A 20,015-nucleotide genomic window follows, 5' to 3' on the forward strand; every position below is an offset into this window, starting at 1 on the left:
CACGAGGTACAGCCTTTTTCAAAAGTTTAGGATCCACCGCCCGCGTGGCCGGAGCGGGCTCGCTCCCGTGCAGCGGCGCTCTTATCGTCGGCGCTCGCTGGTTGCGAGATTTTTGAGAGAGAGGGGGAACTTCGCTCTCGCTATTTTGTGCCACTTTGTAATCAAGGCGAGCGCGACGCGAGAGTGAAGTTCCTCCTCCCTCTCAATAATTCCACAGCCAGCGAGCGCCGACGATAAGAGCACCGCTGCACGAGAACCAGCCCTCTCCGGCCACGCGTGCGGTGGGCTCGAAAGTTTTGAAAAAGACTATACGTCCGAAATAACAGTGGCGAATTAGCTTGGCGCTTCGCTTACACAACCGGGGGCAGCGATGTCCTTTTCAGGGTACACCGCGTCACGTGAGGCCGCAGAGAAAAGTATTGCCGAAGTGATTAACTTAAATAACTCATAGCTGGACTGCGATTTCAGTATTCGCGAACTAGATGATGCACTGAGGACAATTTGTAAGCGCATAACTCTCGGTCATGACCAAATAACATACGAAGCACTTGCAAATCTTTACGACAGACCTCCGAAGACGGACCTCCTTGTGATATTTAATGACATTTTGAGTAATTAAACTCCGCCAGACTCATGAAAACCGGCAAAAGTCGCTCATTTACACAGGTGTAGGAAAACTCCAGCTGCATTAGAATCATTTTGTACAGTAAGCCTAACTAGCTGTGTCGGGAAGCACATGGAAAAGATGGTGGATTTACGTCTGCCATTTTGGTTTGAATCAAATCGTGCGAGACCAGAACAAATGACTAGATTTCACTCACGGCGATGCACAACATACTCAGTCCTTGACCTTGTTAGGACCATCGAACACGAGCGTGGATCTTAGAACTTAACCAGTGGTGTTTTTTTTTTTTTTTTTTTTTTTTATATATATATTTATTGTGCTTTTGTTACCGTAAGCAACACACGTAATCTGAATGGACTCATTCATTTTAGGGCGCGGGGTCGCATTGTACGCTGGATCAGACACTTCTTGCTAGACCAAAAAACATTTATTGTTACGAGCGAATGTAAGAGCACAGCACATGAGCTAAAGGATGGGGTCTTGCAAGGTAGCGTACGAAGCCCTACTTTCTTCAACATGGTTATGGCTGAATTGTAAAATTGACTTCCACTACCCCTCTGAATTTCGGTGCACGCTGATGACATTCGAATATAGGCGTTCCGTTCTTTCTCGGAAATATTACAAGCTCAATTGCAATCCGGTCTTGATGAGACATACACATACCTTCGCAAAATCAGTATGAACATTTCAACTTAAAAATCCGCAGCTCTGTCTTTTACGAAAAAACATCTCAAAGAATTTAAAATCACCATCCGAAGGCAAAACATCGAAGGAGTGAAATGGCGCAGATTCCTTGGTGTCATGCTGGACTGTTCGCATACGTGGTCTAAACATATTGATATGCTTCGAAGAAAAATAAATGCCATCATCAATGTTCTTCGATGTATTGCGGGTACTAGATGGGGTGGGTTGTCAGGTGGTATTCTATATCTCCATACAGCTCTCGTACGACAGACGATGGCGTGTTCAATGTCAGCCCTGCATAATATTTCATCAACACCAGAAAAACGCTTTAAATGTATGATCGCACAAAGTCTGCGCATATGTCTAGGTGCCCCTCGAGCAACTTCTTCTGACCTTGTCTTTGCAGAGGACCGAGAGCCCCCCGTGTCCGTCCTTCGTGCTCAAGAGACATGTCGGCATTATTTTGTATTAGCCGCACATGAGGGTGGTCGTCCATTGTGTCAAGAGATCCTCCGACGGCGCACGGAATGTCACTTTCGCAAGCTTCTAATCACATTGCCAATTTGTGAACCTCCTCATGTTCATTGGAACCCTGACTTAAAGCGCACCCCATGGACTATGCCGCCGCTCAGCGCACGAACAGATATTTTAGGTATTGAAGCCAAGGCATCTGTCAACTCTTCTGTTGCAAAATCACTGTCCCTGTATCACGTAGAACAATACTGGGTGATTTCAGATAAGATCGACCAAAGGATGGCTAGTCGACATTTTCAAATCAACTGATGTTTTTATATTTTATTGTCTAGTATCTAGTATGAACGAATCCAAACTTAGTTTTGACTAGAAAAAATACTTGGGGACAGGAAAAATCGTAATGCATGAGGTGGTGGACAGTTGCATTAACGCGCACTGATGGAGGGGGCCCGTTTGAGAGTGAATAACTAACGCCATAACATTAGGAGAACTCTAATACGTTTTAGGCGCAAACTATGGGTATAGCTTGCTTGTAATATAAAGTAATCATATTTATTTAAAATTTATTTATTTTTCTAAAAATTGACAAACATGCCTGCTCGAACGACAAATGGCAAACTTTGGAGGTCTGTATCTCATGAAATAATTTAATCATTATGATATAATTTGCAGATATTATTCTACTAATATATAGCTAATATTTAAAAAATAACTAAGGTATCTGTGTGACACAATAGTTAGGATATATTTAGTCAAACATGGAAAAAAAATCAAACAAAGAAAAATTCCGATGCGAATAAAAAAAAAACACCACCCTCGATTTTTTTTAAATTTAGGTAACCTGTTATACTCTATTTCGGCATTAAGTTCCATTAAAAACATGTTGCATCATTTTATTGAGAAAGAAGATACAACTCCCCAAAGTAGGGTCCTTTTTCAAAGCCTACACTTAGCAGTGTTTTATACAAGAACTGACTCTGAGTTCCAGTTTCATGAAACCAACACACATCTTTTATATATTTTTATTCAGATGAGGCCAATGATAACTAAAGAAATTGTTCACACACTTAAATTAAGGAGAAACTACTGTGTACAAAGATGTATCATATTACGGACTAGTGATCCGAGAAAAGATCATACAGCCATCGGCCACTAGGAACTTTGTTTACTTTATTCTCCTGCGACACTATATGCTATTCCCTCTTCCGCTCTACCTTCATCTCCCTCTCTCTCTCTCTCATATATATCCCTGATATATATCCAGGACAAAAACATGTTCAAGCATTCCCTTTCTGCGTGGTAGTGTTCTGTGGCTAGCAAAAATCATTTCCTCGCTAAGCTCACGATTATGGCAAAATAGTTGCCGGAAACCGCAGACGACACTCGTCGCTAGTTCTGGCAAAACGGCCGACACAATCTTTTTTTCGCATTTCCCCGCTCGCTGTCAAGGACAAGGGGATTCGCTTCAACCAGCAAAACATGGCCGCCGACGCCTGTTTACTGAGCAGTCATGCCTGTCGCCATCTCACTCGCTGGCGTCACGGGCGATAATATCAGGCACAAAAGGGCACACCAACCGGCAGCATTATCCCCAAATACTCGAGCCTCGCGTAAATACATAGAGTGTAAACGCTGTCGCCATGTTATCGTAGTAAGACCGCCTTCCCCCCTCCCCCAACGGGGGACTGCAGTACGCGACGGCGTACTAACACAACGGCGACGATATCGACATCGCGGGCTCCGAATTTTCCCATAGTTCTACTCCACGGGCATTTCTCGAAACGCTTGATATTGTGTACGCCCGCCTGGAAGGATTTCAGGCGCGTAGTTAAGATAAGGCGGTTCTCCGCGGCAAAAGAAAGCAATTTCACAAAAGCTTAAAAGCGGCGGCGACGCGTGTGCGGTGAACGCTTGTAGTTTTGGTGTAGACAGGGTGTGTGTGTTCTCGTTGTTGACACCAGCCGGCGATAAGGCACTGCAGGCGGTAGCTCAGTACAGCAAGGGCTAATCCGAGTGACCATCAACGTAACCCCACCGCCAACCCCTCGCGAACCTGTCGCCGACATGGCTCAGGCTGTGTCATGAACCACGTGGTAGAAGCTCGGGTGCTTTCATATCAGCGCGTGGAGGGACGACAGTGCGATTCCGGAAAGTCTTTTTCGAAGGCCGCTGACCACAATTTTTTGTCTGGAGACTTTCCCTCTTTCTTCCTTTGACGTGGATCAAGCTTTGCCGACAGCCTCGGTTGTGACCTCTCTTTTCATATGTACGTTTGCAGTGAGTGAGCTCATCAGCCTCGGACTTGTCACTTGTGCACCCAGTAGTTCGTTCACTTGGCAATTATATGCCATCAGTTGGGGTTTAATTTCTATTATTTATGTATACATTATGAAGACGTCCTGGAGCTCCGAACGAGTGTTTTGTGCAGATTACTTTTGCAAACACAAAAAGACTATACCAAAGCAGCAGAATTTTCGAAGTGTTGGCGAGTTGGACCTCCTTTCTTCGTTGTCCGTCCCCCCTTTCTATGTATCTTCCTCATGTCTAATGACCTAAACTCGTTGAAGCAAATTCTTCCGCCTGACTGTTCCACCAAAGTGAGTGCGACGGACTACCTGTGCTACCATTGCTTCATGCACATCTCTAAGGAGATCTCGATGCGAAGCTCAGAGCAGTGCCCTGACATATTTGAGCCAGCTGAAGAAGCAATTGAAGATCTAAATCGCAGAATACTACCTACAGATGTGTCGCCGCTGAGACAACCAAGCGTCGTAAGAAGTCGGGACAGGCCTGCCTATGTCAAGAGAAAGCAGACAGAACTGGAGCAGGTTGCTGACAAGAATATACGCTCAAGGCTACGTATTGCGTACGACAGGGACGCACCATCGGGGTCGTCCGAACCAACATGCTCAACATGCACTGAGTGGGTGGACAACTTTCGGCAGGCCTTTGAAACCGCCACCTCTCTCCGGGAACGTTGTCAACTGCTTACACTCCTGCCGTCAACACTGACGAAGAATGGGGTTCAAAAGATGATTCCACAGGCCTCAATGTACCTCATCAGTAAATCCCGAAAACTCAAGGAAAAGCATGGCGTGTGGTATGAGCCGGATCCTTACACGAGGTGCAAGGTGAGCCCTGAGAACCTGTCTGCTGCCCTAGAGTACTTCACGAAAGACGAGCTACAATGTTCGCGCCAAAGTCCCAACCAGAAGGACGTCATCTCTGTCATGCTCAACGGAGAGAAAACGTTCGTGCCAAAGCGCTTCATGACACGCTCAATACGAGAGGCCTTCCGTATATACAAAGACAAGCATCCCGATTCCGGCGTTGGGCTAACGAAATTTTATTCGTTGCGCCCTAGATGGGTGCAATGTATTCCACACCAGGAAGTCTGCGTTTGTGTGCGCTGCGCCAATTATTATCTTTGTATTGCCGCTCTAGAGAACGTTACAGGCTCAATATTCAACACTGGTGAAATGAACTCGGCATTTCTGTGCGACCCAGCAACAGAACTGTGCCTTCAAGGAGACTGTGATCACTGCCCAAAAGGCCAGTTTCTTACACTCCAGGAACTTGATATCCCGGAGGATGAAGAGATTGTGCTTGCAACATGAGAGTCCGGCGACCGTGTGAAAAAAACTTTGGAACCTGAGACTTTCCTAAAAGTGATCCAAGTGACGGTTGGAAGTTGGTTACTTCACAACCATATCCGGCAAACGCAAGGTGAAGCGATCTACGATGAAAAACAGTGCATGCAACGCGGGAGCATTGTCTTTCATTTTGACTTCGCTGAAAACTGGACCATCGTGCTTCCTGACGAAGTGCAAGCATATCACTGGAAAAAAAAAAACAAGTTTCGATATTTACATGTGTAGTGACGACAAGAAAATCTACAAACAGCTTTGCCATCATCAGTGAGGACCTGTGTCACGCCGCTCACGCTTGCTTGGCTCTAGAAAAAGTGAAGGAGTGGGTTGAAGACAACGTTGCGGTATACTCGTACGTGACGTACGTAAGTGACGGCGCCGCCAGTCATTTCAAGAATCGCTACCAGCTTCACCAATTTGCAAAGGACGATTGCCCACAAGCCCAGTGGTTATTTTCTGCATCTGGACATGGGAAAAATGCATGTGACGGAGTTGGCGGACTCGTGAAGCACCATGCCACGCTGAACAACCTGAGAGAACGTTCAGTAAGCGCCATTCAGACGGCCAGGACAATGGTGAGCGTTCTATCAAAGAAACTGAAAGGCGTGCATCTTGTATATCTGGACGAAAATGAGGTTGTTCGGTATCGTGAACAAAAAAAAGAAGAGTGGCTGACGGTGCGCGCCTTCCCTGGCATTCAGTCTTGGCACGCGTGGCGGCTCAGCAAGTCATCAACAGAAGGGACCTGTGACGTATATGTAGCACGGACAGTCGGATCTGCTTGGAAGCAACTTTATTAAATGGGTACAGCTTTTGAATGCAGGGACATCTTATTTATCACATTTTTCTTCACGGGGTATTTAACCTACTGTTTTTGTTGGCGGTTACTAATAATTTTTATCTGATCACTATAAAAAAAATCCCAAAATGTTATCCTCGAGCACGATAAAATATATCGGCTTGCCACGATTCATTCATGCACCGAGAGCATCGAAGCTGCTCCAGTTAGGCACTATGGTATCCGTCACCTGAAATTGTTTGTAATCGTAAATACACAGCCAACCTAAATATCTTACTATTATATCTTTGTTTTTGTGTGTGGAAGTAAAGTTATTTATTTTACTCTAGATGTAAAATATACCGGAAGGTACAACTTCACACTGCATCATCTTTTCTCAAATCATTAGTCTCTAATATGATACCACTTTGTACGCTTATGTAAAATGCTGTATATAGTTTCTCCTCCCTTTTACTGTGTTACCGATCGCTCTTTTTATCAATGACCTCATCTGAATAAATGTATATAAAAGATTTGTGCAAGTTTCATGAAACTGGAACTCAGAGTCACTTCTTGTATTGGACACTGCTAAGTGTAGGCTTTGAAAAAGGACCCTACTTTGGGGAGTTGTTTCTTCTTTCACAGTGCAATGATGCAACATGTTTTAATAGAAATGAATGCCGAAATAGAGTATAACAGGGTACCCAAATTTTAAAAAAATCGAAGGTGGTGTTTTTTTTTTTTATTCGCATTGGAATTTTTCTTTGTTTGAATTTTTTCCCATGTTTGCCTAAATATATTGTAACTATTGTGTCACTCAGATACCTTATTTATTTTTTCAATAATAGCCATATATTAGTAAAATAATGTCTGCAAGTTATGTAATAATGATTAAATTATTTCATGAGATACAGATTTCCAAAGTTTGCCATTTGTCGTTCGAGCAGGCATGTTTGGCAATTTTTAGAAAACTAAATAAATTTTTAATAAATATTATTACTTTATATTACAAGCAAGTTGTACCCATAGTTTGTTTGTAAAAAGTTTTAAAATTCTCCTAATTTTATTGTTTTAATTATTCACTTTCAAACTTGCCCCCTCCATCAGTGCGCGTTATTGCAACTGTCCACCTCTCCCTGCCTTACGATTTTTCTTGTCTCCAAATTTTTTTTCTGGTCAAAACTAAGTGTGGATTCGTTTATACCAGACACTAGACAATGTCATATAAAAACATCAGTTGATTTAAAAATGTCGACCAGCCACGCTTTGGTCGATCTTATCTGAAATCACCCTACTACAACAATGCTGTTTATGTTCATTCAGACGGACCAACTTAAAAGAATGGTTCAACATCTGCTTTCACCATTCCCAAATTTAGAATAACCGAAGCCTTTACGCTTTCACATCATACGTGTTTAACAGCGGCTGAGTTGCACGCAATATTTTCAGCCGTCACATTATTGACAACTTTGATCACTCAGAAAACTAGGTGATACTGACAGATTCCAGGAATGCATTAAGCTACTGAAAAGTACAACCATGAACTCCTTCTTGGGATCACTCTTATGCAAGGTTCAAACAACAATAGTTTATGCAGAGGACTATGGCCATTCAATACGCCTTCAATGAATTCCGGGTCACTGCGACCGTAGCGGAAACGTCGAAGCAGATCGTTTGGCTGGCGAAGCTTATTCTCGCTACATAATGGAACTAACGATCCTCACACCTGCGGATGCCAGGTCCCTACTACGGCACTTTCGAGCTGAACTCTCCAGACAGCAATGGTTCACCGAAAACTGAGTCGACGCTCTTCTTCCCGGCATTGACCCCGATCTTAAGTTACCACCTTGTACTGAAACAAAAAGAAAATACGATTCCCTCTTCCACCGACTACGACTCGAAGTGGCTTTTACAAGCAGCTTTCTGCGCCAAATTCGGCATCATGAGTCTCCAACACGTGAATTATGTGACCCATTTGAAAATGTTAATCACATCCTTTTAGGGTGCCAACACTTTGCCACTGAAGGGCACACGATTAAGATTTGTCTTAGACTGCTGGATAGGCGTCCCCTATCTTAAGCAAAAATACTGGGCCCTTGACCTGACCGCAAAACTCTCAATGGGGCACTTAGCATTGTTCTCAATTTTTCAAATGACAACGGTCTCTTATATAGCTATTAAGCGCTAGGACATTGACCCGCCCATGATTGTGTATGTTCGTTATCACGTGTACGAATGAGTGAACGCAACAGTGTGCCGTGTGCGTGGAAGTGATATGTGTATTCGCTGCGGACGATTAGCGAAGCAGTATACAGTGAGAGCTGAAGGATAACTTTTGTACTTTACCTGTTTTGTTGGTGCCTTGTAGCGAGGGCTTTCTCATATTGTATACTATAGCCATTCGCTGCTTGTTTGTGCTACTGTGCCTGTGTCACCATTTCTGATCCCCCTTTCCCCCCTTTTTTTTTTTGTTAATCCCTTCATCCTCGTTATACAATAATAATTTATTTTCACTTCCAAGTTACGGAGTTGCCGGCGCCGTTTCTAAGGCTGCCAGTCTTTCCACTACCAGCATTTATTTCTCTCCCTCTCTCTCTCTAGATTCAGATTTGACAGTTAGAGTATGATTAACTTATGTGATTTATTTTAATTTATTTTAGGAACCCCTCTTTTGTTTTAATGCTCACAAGTTTTTTTTTTTTTTTTTTTTTTTTTTTTTTTTTTTTTTTTACGGGGGTTTGGTAGATAAAGGAGTTGTCAATTTTCCAGATATAAAAAGAACGAGAACTTAACCGCGGTCAAGAATTTGATGCCAACAACTTTCTGTGCAAAGCCGGCTGAGAGCGACGCGGTCAAATGTCTGTGTCGCAACACTATCGCAAACGCGCAGTGTTTGTATTTGCTCGATTACGCAATACGAAAACTCACTGATATGACAGCCACTCAAAACATTTGACGTAGCGTGAACGTACGTCTTCGTTTGTGTTGTTGCACAGGTCCCGGTACTTCTCGCAAAACCTCTCACGGCTGACCCTAAAAAAAAAGAGTTGAGAAATGCTATTAGCTCTAACGGCAGTCAATCTCGACGTAAGAAAAGGAAGATTTGACTTAAGCCGTTTTCTCCGTTAAAAGCTCTGGAGCTTGGCCGTGGCCGACTTTCTGGAACATTCTGTAGAATACAAAGTTTTCAAGAAAATATCGAAATTTTAATTGATTACCGTTTTGTGATACGCAGGAAATTGCAGTCCTCGGGAGCATAATTATCACTTGTCAGGAGAAGCAGAAATTGACAACTTTGTTAACGTAACCCAAGGAATGCAATGCAAAAAGATTTCTAGTGCCACGGAAAAAAAAAAAGTATACGCGTCCAAAAGTTTAATTACTGCTTATAAATGTTTTATGAGTGTCATCAAAAATATACCCTGCGAACATGCAATGTTTGTTGTTGTTCAGTTGAAATTAACATTTTAGTGCATGCGTCAAAACGTTCATGTCCAAGAAACTAGGCGATGAGTTGCGCAGAAGGGACAGGTTTGCGCGATCATTAGACAGTTTTAGTGGAACGTACGCTATAGCTTTGCGTACGCAAGAAAATTGCGGGTCGTGAGTGCGCATGCGCAAAACGCAATAAAAGGGCTAGCGTATTGCGTACGCACGCAACGCTGGAGATTTTGCGTTCCTGGCTAGCGGGCCTTGCGGGACGCTCTCGAGAGATCTCGGCCGCAACGAGAGCGCCAGTTTTAAAATCGCGGTTGCCTCGACTGGCGCAACAAGGGCGACGTGGTGTTTTCGAAGTTCTGTGTTACGTGAAATTGCGTGGTGTTCAGCTCGGCGATTCTTTCTGGGACCTACCGCGGTCGAATCACATCGCCGTGCAGCTGAAGGAGTGCACAGTGAAAATGTTCGCCGCTCGGAATGTGCGTCGACGCTGCGATCTGCTCAACCCTAAGCCTATTCCCACTGTTCATCGCCGACGGACGAACGACTCTAAAAGAAATCGCCGAAGTTTTCGCTATGCACTGGACATCAGGGTCATGAATTTCATTCCGCGATAGCATTGATGAAAAGTGCCGTTTCCACGGGACGAGTGACGGAGGCTCCGTGATCGAATTTGGCTACGCACTCGTACTCGTAGCCTCTGTACCCCGCTGAAAAGCGCGCTTGACGAGGCAGCTGTGACTTGGTTTAATTTGAAATAAAATGAATGGACACGTTTTCATTTTCAATATTTCTTTCCAGGAGCATGGTTGCGCTATAAGCACGCGGAATTCTACGGCTCTAGCGAATTTAACCAAGATCATGCGCGGTGTTCACTCGAAAACGTAACGCTTAACTAAACTCGGTCCGAGCAGGTCATTTTTAGCGTACGCTATACTATTGCGTATTGCGTACGTAAGGTCCAGCAACGCTATACTAAAACTGTCTATTATTCTCTGTTCACCCTTAAGCTAAGTGCAGCCAATGCCACAAGCACAAGAGTTTGGGGTCGCTGCTTTGAAGCGCTTTTCCGCCGAAAGACACTCGCGCTACAAATGCACGTCTCGAAGCCAGGAGCGCAGGATAGCTCGGGCTTGTAGCTTTGGCTGCAGTCTCAGCTTAAAGGGGTTACAGAAAGGGTGCTTATGCATGCCGATGTTCTCTTTTTATCTGAACGTGACTTATAAGGCGCCCGAAAACCGCCGGTCGAGAATTGGCTGATTTCAGGCGCGCTCACTTTTTTCAATGGCCGCGTGCCGTTCGAACTGATGCGTACGAAAATATATTCAAAGTCGTGGGTCATCTAAGGCGCACATTCAATATTAAAAATAAAAAAAGTTTATGAACCCCGTATTTGTTTTTTGTTGCTTCCAGAAAGCGGTCAACACGTTGATCGAAAAAAGAAATGCTGCACAGACCACAGGAAGTACATGTACACGTCATTCTCAAAATGGCGACGTACCGCGGGGTGGACGACGTGATGGCAGCGCAAAACGGACCAACATTACGACGGACGCGGAGCCGCTACTTCGGGACTGTGGTTTGTGGTACCGGCCAATCGATCCTCGAGCGCAGAGCAGTGAGTGGAAGTGATATAAGTGCAAAACAATCACACGACAAACTGTTCACGCAACGTCCTCGGTATCGTCGTCTGCTTCACACGTCCGAAAAGCGGGGAAAGGAAAAAACAATCGGTGGGGAACGATAGTTACGTAACTACAGGCAACTCTATCCCCCGAGCCTTCATGTACATGTTTCGGTTTCGAGCAGTTGAGTGTTTTGGATTTATTATATATATACGTGACTCTGTAGCAGAACATTGATTGGCTAGTCTCCTGGCACCGTACTAAATCGCCTATCAAAAATATTAAAAACAAAATTTGGGGGATTTCAGCGTCCTTTTAAGGGTGTTCAGAGTAGAGTAAAAAGTCTTGAATGCAGAAAAGGCACGTGCGTAAACGTCACTGCATACTTAGAGCCTTGCATAGAGGTAACCACTATGAGTTTTTACTCCATAATGTTATCTGCTCGTTAATTATTATAAAATTACATATTTTGGTCAGTATTTTGGTCAGAGTATACAGAGAGCAAGAGAAGTAGAGGAGGATAATAAAACGTGCGGCCACGTCAGAGCGCCGAGCTCTGATTGGAAGGATGATTGGAAGCGGGCTGCAGCCTTTGCTCCAGCCCGCTGTCTTCCGGAGCGAACAAGAGCGTCGCCTACACCTCGCGCCTGGTCTGCCATTCGGCGTTCCCGCGTTCGAACTCCGGACCCTGCGTTCGGCGTTCGGCATTCGAACGCCAGACCGTCCCAAGGAGCAGATGACGCCCTTGTTTGCTCCGTCTGGAGAGAGACAGCGGGTGCCGCGTGTATCTCAATATCCTTTAAATCACAGCGCGGCACTCTGACGTGGTCGGACGCTTTCATATCTTTCTCTCCCTCAGTTTTTCTCCGTACACTCGGGACTTTACAATACTGACCAAAAAACGTAATCTTCTGTTCATCAACAAGCGGATAACCATTTCGAGCCGAGAGTCATAGCGATTAGCTCTTTTCGCGAGTCTCTAGAGTTTAGGGTGAAATCTACGCGCGCGCCTTTTCTGATTTAAAGACGTTTCGCAAACGAACGCTCGCAGCTGTCCCTCCTGCACAACGCCAAGCTCTAACGGTTGCGACGGAGAAGACGGCTTTAAAGTCAGATCTTCTCCAGCGTCCCTCTGCGTTGGAACGCATAGGGAAGCTGCATTGCCTCCGGCCGGAGCTGACCAGTTGGTGAGGCAGAGCGAGACGGCGGGCAGCGACACGAGCTCGGAACCCTCGACCCTGACGTCGTTGGTGGTCGGGTAGCCGAGGTAGTTGACCACCGCGTCGGACGCCTGGTACACGAAGCCCAGCAGGAGCCCCAGGAAGGCCACCACTCGGAGGGCCTCGGTGCGCCGGCGCAGCGTCCTCTCCTTTCTGCCCCTGCTGAGTGCGAAATGAAGAGAGCGTCGAGGGAGGCCATCCCAGGAAGAGTTTTCGATGGCTCTTGAACGGGCAACGCGTGTAACGCGAGCAACGAAAATGTTCACTATGGTCAATCACAGCTTCAAAAGAAGCTGAAGAGGTCATTAAACTTGAAAAAAATAAAGGTTTTAATGTAGGCATTTTGAAAATGATGTCTTGAAGAGACACTGCAAGAAAAAAATGAGTTTTTTAAGGCATAAAAGGAACACGTGTTTTTTTAAATATGGGTTTCACAAGACACTCACACACACACACACACACATACATATATATATATATATTTCGCGCAATATTTACGTTGATAGGCGCAATTTAGATGCAAAAGTGGAGGTCGCAGCCCGCTAAGCTCCGCCCCGTGGCAACAAGGTGCATACATCTCTCATTGGCTGAACAGACGATTGACGTGGGAAAGGTTGGTCGTAACTTTGTATCTCCGTGCCGTAATAGCATTTTAATCGACTATTTTTATTATGTTTGAGAAACAAATAATTAAGATGGAGTCATTATTGTTTTCAAATGTATTCTGAGATTGCTCCTCCTGCTTTGGTTTTGAAACGTTAACAAACCTGACTGCCGGCGTCTGCAGAATGCTGAACGAGCGAAGCTCGTTGTGAAGGACGCGCAGCGAATTTCTCTGTATTTGACTAATTTCGGTCTTTTCCATGACGCTCACCGAGTTCATAATTGAAACCACACGTTTATTTTATTATTAAGAAGTTAAATAACATATTATAGTTAATGGTCCGTTTTATCTTTGTCAACTACCTCTCTATGTTATGTCTCTCTTACCTTAAAGCTTGCATGAACAAACCTAATTATCGCGTCTTTCATAATTATTTTTTGTTAGAAAGATTTGTTGAGGTTAAAATGATGTATATGTGATATTCTCTCGACTTAATAAAGAGGCTCGTCGTGGTCTGCGTTCAATCACAGAACTGATATCTCTAAAGGGATGCTGCTGGTACGAAATGGGGAACTTACCCGTCCAACGGTGCCACGATTGGCATGGCTGCGTCTGTCCTCTGCGACGAAGCAGCGACAAACTGACTCCTGTCCAATGTTGCTACGCAGCTGCGACAACTTCGGTCGCGGTATAATTTAGTTTTTTGCTTTTTTTCTCGCTACACGGAAAACACCTCAAAACGATTGAAAATGAGTGGGAGCAAGGGGAGGGGGGGCTGTTTGTTGGCTTTGTTGGCATTGTCTACGCTAAATACACTAATCCTGCTAGAGGTTTGTTGTTTAGGGAATTGCGGTGCAGAGAAAGAGAGAAAGAGAGAGAGAATAAGAGCAACGGGCGAACGTGTTTGTTTGCGTTGATGACATCCGCCGCTGGACGATAAGCGAATCTCGTTTCCATGTTGTTGCCCAATTTCCCTAATTTCATTTGCTCATTGGAAAGCAAATAGCCGACTCTTGTTATGCGTTCTGGCATAGTACCGATGCAAACGCGGTTCGGATCCCATTCGAACTAATGAACTAAGAAACAAACACTGAGGAGATTTAACACAAAGACAAAGATTTGTACTACAAAATATGTCCCCAGATTTGTGTTTCCATTCGTTAATTGGCCAACTCCAACTTGCCCTTTCCCACCACTGCCCCCCCCCCCCCTCTTCAAAAAAAAAATCAGGAAGGTTTTTTTTACGTCATTTTCGTTCAGATTCTATTAGGAGATTAAATTTGTCCGTCTGCGTGTGCATTGCGTCAGAATGAATGACGACGGCAGTAAACATGGAATAAATTTGCAAAATGCAATGCCCAAGTCGCTTCCCATAGTTTATGTGTATTTTCGTAGCTGTCTGTCGAAATAGCGTCTCGGCCCAGAAAAGTATACGCCTGTCATAAAAATCGACGCCCGTTGCTCGATTTAGACTTGGAAGCAATGCTTCGGCAATAGCACAAAAAAGGTGCGGCGCCGGGCGTCTTGCGCGAGCGTCTGGGCGACCCGAGTGAAAGATAACAGGGGGAATGTTTATTGAAAGGGAGCAGTTAGTCGGAGCTCTGCGCCTTAACTAAAAGGCCACTCTGGTCAGCCTCACTCGAAGAATTCCCCTGGAAGCTTTCGCAAGGTTAGCCTTAAAAAAACTTCTATACACCTCGACAAGATTAGTTGCGCTTATGCGGTGTGATTAGGAGGAAATCGTTGTAAACGAAGTGAAAGAAAAGCAATATTGGAGTCACGAGTCCCACGATGTCGAAGCTACTTAAAACATTGATTCGCGTGTTCGCGACTATTCTAGGACCTCGAAATAAGTTACACCTAGTGTCAATACTCCTTTCCACGATTGTCTTGCGGACAGCTCCATTTTGTTGTCTGGTACAGTGCGACCACATAAGCTTTCGATACCGGGCTGGGAAACTCGGACGATGTTGTTTTACTAGCATCTCTGGAGGACCGTAAGGTAGCCCTTTAGTGTCTAGAACCTTCACCTAATCACCTTATGAGCTTTATTCTATTCTTCCATTGGGCTGTGGGTTATGTTCTGAGCTTGCGCAGTAACTTGTGGAATGTCAGACGACGCGCGTGCGCCCACAGCCCAGTGAGTAGTCCTTTTCCATTTGCCTGATAAGTGATGATAATGTGACCGTTCTAGAGAGTTCAAGTTATCATCCAGACTAGACATATTACAGGGAGATTCATTTGTGAATTCTTCAGGAATGCGTTAGCATGACCCTTGGAAACGCCATACCGTCCCACTTTGGGAAACGCTGACGCTGACCCTTTCACACTTTTTTTTTTGGCTTTCTCTTTTGCTTCCTCTATTTTTGGCTTTCTGTTTTGCTTCCTCTATTTTTTGCTGCCTCTTTTTAACCTCGTTACGGACTCAGTGTTAGCGTTTCCCAAAGAGGGACATCTGTGACGTTTGCCAAAGGTCGTGCTAAAAGATTCCCCAAGAATCCACCAATGGATGTTCCTGTAGTTCTTTTCGCCCGCTTTTTTATACTCTGCCTGTCAGAGCACGTCGGCGTTCTTGGATACGGTCATCCCTATCACTCGTGGAAAGAACCACATCCATACCACTCGTAGAAGAACTGCATCCAGATCACTCGTGGAGTTGACCGCGTCCATCGTTTTAAGAACACACCGCTACTACGGAAACCCAATTAAAGCAAAAAACAACCGTCGACAGCAGAGCGGAAATTGAACACGCCAGCATTCCACCGCGCCGTGGCGCAACACCTCCTAGATAACAAAGGCGTAGTGCTGAATGAGATGGCGTCATCCAAGAAGGTCAACGAAGGGCACATATTCGACACGACGATTTCTTCAACGTTCGGCTCAAACTTGACTCGAAGCCGTGCGCTGACGCAGCCCTCGTTTCCGATCTGTGTAAAGCGTTGGCCTTCTCTGATTAAGTGATCTCATTCAGCACTTCGGCTTTGTTATCTAGGAGGTGCTGCGCGGCGCCTCCTCTTCTCTGGCTCCGCGCCAGCTGTGTGCGTGACCTTGACGAAAAAGAAATGACTCGTTTTGACGAAACCCCGGCGGTGTATGTCAGTTTGTTAGCGCCGGGGAGACAGGGAGAGGTTGACGCGTGCTCACGTCAGCGCTTCGGACCAATGGGAGCGTCGACAACTGACAAACCAAAGACACCGCCGGGTTTTCGTCAAAAAACGAGCGTTCTTATGTTAACACATTAATACAGAGCTTGGGGTGTATCGCGTTCCACTCGTCGCCGCGTGATTCGAGGACACCTCTGACTGAATGCATTTCGTTTTGGTGCATTTATAGGAGTCTAAGACCTATAGGACATGCCGAAAATACAAGGCGGTGTGATGTAGTGGCTAACAGGCCCGACCGGAAATCAGGGAGCCCGGTGTTGAAGTTCCGGAGCCAGCAAAAATTTTGTCTTTCGGCAGCTTCCCAACCTTTGTTCGATGCGATCAATATGTTTCATTCATCGGCATGTTTGGAAATATTTCCTCCTTGGGAACCGTTGAGTACCCGTAAGGTAGTCATAGCCGTGAGGTAAACAAGAAACGCCGGACGTGACGTCCTGTGTACATACTTCTTGCTTCGTGATCCGTTCTACGGCGTTCTAATCATGTAATGTGGCGATCTCATTGACTAGCAAGTGATCATATCGGGATTCGTCACGCCAAGCCTACTTAAATTGTCAGTAAATCCTGGTGACTCGAACGGTGTGCATGTAATCCCCTTTCCTTTGTTTGACATTTTCGCCACCAGGCCGAGGTATTTCCCGCTGCATATTTCGAGATGTGCAAACGTCTAAAAGTTATGACTATGTCGCTGAGTAGCGTCGCCTACTCGGGAGTTGTGAATGGGACTCCGGTGTTAATGGCCCTATCACCTTCTATGGTGGACGTATGGAGTGATTAGTTCCAACCTGTCATCAGGTTAACATTAAACCGATGAAAGTTTAAAGGGTAACTCCGGTACATTTTCTCGAGTTTAGGGTTACGACTGTTTTCTTGTGAAAACGGTGACCCTGAATTACAAGGCGCAATTTATTTTTTCGATGCTTCGCGTAGTTTTGTAGCCATCTTAAATTTTTGTTTCGGGTGTCTACGGGAAACCGAAACTACCGGCTCGAGCATGATGGAAACCTTTGCGACAAGCTGCATGGCCATCGGGGGACTTAAAGCTCGTACTGCGGCACCGCAAAACGTACGACTGGCCTAGTCGCCAGAGCAGTTCCGACCAGTCAGATAAGATGCCTCGGCTGTTTGAATGCTTTCCTTCTTAGATATAAAACTTCTATAGCAAATATGAATACACATTTATGAAGTTGACTGACGAAAAGCGAGTTCGCCCCAATAAACGCTGGCTCGCTCAGCGCAGACTCGGAACGACCCCAAGCTTCGCAGAAGAACTACGACCTTGGCTTTGTGCAATGTATTTTGCAGAAGCGTTGTAGTAGCCATATTTGAGGGCGCTGTTTAGAGCGCATGCTCAGGACGAGCTCACATTAATAGGCTGCTAAGACAGGCAATCTTGATGGTGCGAAATACACGCTGTAAAAGAATTGTGGAAGCTCGCCGTCAACACACGTTCAGCAGTCCCGCACACAGCTATGGCAATACCTCCTGGACAGCTTTAAAGCCTGCGCGTTACGTCATATGACGTCACGTCCGGGGGTCCTGCACGGGCGCTGATTGGATGCGAGTGCTGCGTCAGCCTTCGCGTGGGACTGTGATAGAAAACGAGCTCCACGCGGACGCTGACGCGGCATTCGCATCCAATCATCGCCCGTGCCTGACCCCCGGACGTGACGTCATGTGACGTAACGCGCAGGCTTTGCTGTCTAGGAGGTGTTGGCTATGGCCGCCAGTGAACAGTGTCTTTAGATCAGTCTCACGAAGCGTTCGGCCATAGCCTTCTCTATACTGACAAAGCTTGGTAGATCGCCAAGAGACGCGGCCGCCGAAAGTGAAAAGATAGATGGGCAGAACCAGAGGCATGTAACGAGCGCCCCGCTGCGGCGAGACGCCGAAACACAGTTGTCCCGAGCGATGGAATGTCCGCTCATGCTTCTCGCGTTCCTCGGTCTGCCGCTTCTTTTCTCGTCGGGTTTGAAAACCATGTTTCGGGTCCTCGCCGCTGCAAAAGCTGTGCGATGAATACCCAACTCCCCGAGAAACGCACTAAGCTAGATCCTCGCTCTCCAGATATGCGACCGGGCACTCTATGGCTCCGTCATCGAACTGCCAGGCATTGGGAGCATAGAGGAGGCTATGGTTCGGCGCATGCTCCAAGCCGCCATAACTTTAGTTCACAGGAGACAAGCTGCAGTGCCCGAGACGTCTAGTGCTCTGCTCGGCCAGACGTGCAGCGAGGTTGTTGTGAAGGCAGAAAAACTAAAGTTCCCTTGATGCATTGCGGCAGCGGTGGCGCAGCCAAGCCAAACTTGCTAGTGAGATCGGTCTATGGTAAGCTAGCGCAGAGCAAGAACGGACTCAAATTCGGCCGTCTGTGCATGCCGCGTTCGGCACCACGACGCGCTTGAGAGATGGGAGTCAATAATCTTTGTGGGCGATCTCTAGGAGCAGTTACAAACGAAGGCGGCTAAAACATAAGACAACAAACAGAAATCCTCCGCTGGGACGAACAGACGCGCAGTAGATAAGCACGGCGAAAGAAGTGGCAGTACGAACAAGTAACCTCCAAGAATACGACCATGACATCGGAGCACAAGGTTGCTTGACAATCAGCCAACCGGCTGAATGCCCGCTGCAAAGCTAGTGGTAGAAATTTTAATATATGTTTAAGAGTGGATCGCGGTTTGCCATTATTGTAATATTTTTGCAGTCTCCATAAATCGATATAAGTCATATATTTTGGTTTGACTTTTTACCGGAGTTTCCTTTCAAAAGTCATGTCTACACTACCATCAGTGAAGCGGGGTGATATCTGCACATTTCAAAATTGGCAAATATTTCAGTGAAGACAAATCTTTCCTCCTCGTGCAAGTGTAATAGACTTAATATATATTGAAAGGTTCTGGAAGGATTAATTGATTTAATACAATGAATGAAGTTTGACTTTGATGGTGCGTCCACGGTGAACGTTAGATGCAAATTCCGAGTGAGCAAGGCCAGCAATGTCGTTGGAGCCCTATTTTTTTTCTTTCTAACAGTATAGGGAGTATTCACTGGCGTCCATATCCGTGTGCGCTGCTGCTGAGCGCGTGATGACGGCGAGCTTCCGCAGTCCTTTTGGAGCGTGCATTTAGCACCATCAAGGTTGCCGGTCTTAGCAGGCTATTAATGTGAGCTCGTTCTGAGCATGCGCTCTAAACATCGCCCTCAAATATGGCGTCCAGTGAATACCTCCTATACTTCCCTCGGGAAAAAAAGGCCGGTCCACCGGCCACAGATGTTATTGGATTTAACGGTGGTAGGGCGGACGATAAGGGGTATTCACACGAGGGAGAAATCCCGGGGCTTTCTCCCCGGCACGCGTATCCCACGACGAAAACGTCAGGCTTTGCGATGTGTAAAAGCCTTGCATTTTCATCTCGTGATGCGCGCGTGTGAATACCCCTTAAAGGGAGATTCAGAGCGGTGGTGCATGGTGCAGCGGATGTACCGGGGTCTGACTTCGTAGATTGTGGAGGACAGCTTACGAGAGGTTTGAAATGGGCCTTTGAAGCGTTTTTGAAAGTGTCCGCGCCTTCCAGTTTGGCGAGAAGATGTTCAGACAAGAACCTGGTCGCCAACATTGTAGGAGACAGGAAGGTGGAGCTCGCCGTGACGAATTATCTGTTTCTATTGGAATGGCAGCGTTCAAATAGTTGAGAGCAGTTGAACTTCTTCAGAATGGGAAAGGTCATCTTGGAGGCACGTGTCGAGAGA

The 20,015-nt window shown here is 45.8% G+C and overlaps 1 protein-coding gene across 1 annotated transcript in view; it reads right to left on the reverse strand.

Annotated features, from left to right (window-relative positions):
- The window catches only part of LOC8039566, a 298,351-nt gene extending 289,114 nt beyond the window's left edge, over window positions 1-9,237 (reverse strand). The window contains exon 1 of the mRNA XM_042290402.1: window positions 9,184-9,237. The gene's annotated coding sequence lies outside the window, so the exon portion shown is untranslated. The remainder of the gene's footprint in view (window positions 1-9,183) is intronic.
- Window positions 9,238-20,015: the final 10,778 nt, after the last annotated feature.

The sequence above is a fragment of the Ixodes scapularis genome, unplaced genomic scaffold, assembly GCF_016920785.2.
Source record: "Ixodes scapularis isolate PalLabHiFi unplaced genomic scaffold, ASM1692078v2 PGA_scaffold1__304_contigs__length_218370807, whole genome shotgun sequence".
Taxonomy (NCBI): domain Eukaryota; kingdom Metazoa; phylum Arthropoda; class Arachnida; order Ixodida; family Ixodidae; genus Ixodes; species Ixodes scapularis.